The 631-nt window shown below is 67.0% G+C and overlaps 1 protein-coding gene across 1 annotated transcript in view; it reads left to right on the forward strand.

Moving 5' to 3' along the window:
- Nucleotides 1–631, forward strand: part of PHF21B (PHD finger protein 21B) — a 79,890-nt gene that overhangs the window by 23,896 nt on the left and 55,363 nt on the right. The gene's annotated exons all lie outside the window — the stretch shown is intronic.

The raw sequence follows: 631 nt of genomic DNA on the forward strand, positions 1-631 counted from the left end.
CAGCAGGGCACGCGCTCAGGAAAGGACACGAAAGGCTCTGCCCAGAGCCCGTCCTCAGCAAGTGGGCCTTGGACATTACCTGCTCCCCCTCAGCTTTCCTGTCTGACTCGAACCCTGAGCCGGGCCCCTCCGACCGGCTCATTCACCACACACAGCGCTGCCGGGAAGGCCGGTTCTTAGTGTCCATTTTATTCGGAGTAGGCCGGAGCCCTGAGAGGTTGCGGGCCTGTGGACATCCCAGCTGGCGGGCGCGGGAGCTGTGGGCGCGGGAGCCGCGGGCGGAGGAGCCGCGGGCGCGGGAGCTGCGGGCCATGGGCCGGGGTGTCCTGATCTGACCCCGACCTGATCCGAACCCAGCGCCAAGGCCGAGTGTGTGGGGAGATGATGGCACTTCCCGCCTGAGACCGGAAAGGCCTGACGTCTTGTAGCTTCTCCAGGGCCCACGCTCAGGCAAGAGTGGCTGGGCCTGTCAGAGACGCTGGGATAATGGGGGTGATTTCGCTCTGTGGTCCAAGGCCGAAGGTCGCAGAACTTGGGACAGGGCGCTGTCTGCACCCGATCCCCGCGTCTGCCCGGGGGCTGCCCCTGTCTGCACTGGGTCCCGGGGGCTGCCCCTGTCTGCACTGGGTCC

This window comes from Myotis davidii, unplaced genomic scaffold (assembly GCF_000327345.1).
Source record: "Myotis davidii unplaced genomic scaffold, ASM32734v1 scaffold67, whole genome shotgun sequence".
NCBI lineage: Eukaryota > Metazoa > Chordata > Mammalia > Chiroptera > Vespertilionidae > Myotis > Myotis davidii.